Below are 670 nucleotides of genomic sequence, written 5' to 3' on the forward strand. Positions count from 1 at the left end.
TATTGAAATTAATAGAATAATTAATTTTTTTTTTAAAACAAAAACACTCCCTCCCCCAAGTCGTAATATGATACCTCATAGTAATTTATTGGAAAAGGAGTTTCTTTTTTCTCTCTCTCATTCTTTTGTGTTGGAATCATTATCTATAAGATAAATTATATTTGCGAAAATAAACAATAGTATAGCAAATTTTAAAAAATGATTTGTGATTCCCACCCCATAAGTTATAGGAACATTAACATAACCCTTCCCTTATAGTAATAAATTGCGCCGCAAGATAGGCCATAGTTAATGGGACATTGCTTAAAGTCATTTGTAATAACGATAAAGGAGGCCTTAACTGTAACCCTATACAAATATCCTATACTTTATTTATTTAACACATCACGCATAGATTGTAAAAAGGTTGTGTGAAGATTGAAGAAGCATTTATTAAAAATGAGAAATCATGTGCGTCACTCGTTATTATTGTGCTTAATTTTAAGAACCTTGACCTACCGTTATGATCATAGTTTGTCACGATATATATAATTATAATACATATGATCGATGGCCATGAGGACATGTATCATTCTGGACGTAACACCTCACCGACATTTTTATTTAAAATTAATTATGGAAAAAAAAATAATCTTGCTAGAAGGTGAACCAAACATCTCCCTTTCATGAC

This window comes from Arachis ipaensis, chromosome B06 (assembly GCF_000816755.2).
Source record: "Arachis ipaensis cultivar K30076 chromosome B06, Araip1.1, whole genome shotgun sequence".
Taxonomy (NCBI): Eukaryota; Viridiplantae; Streptophyta; class Magnoliopsida; order Fabales; family Fabaceae; genus Arachis; species Arachis ipaensis.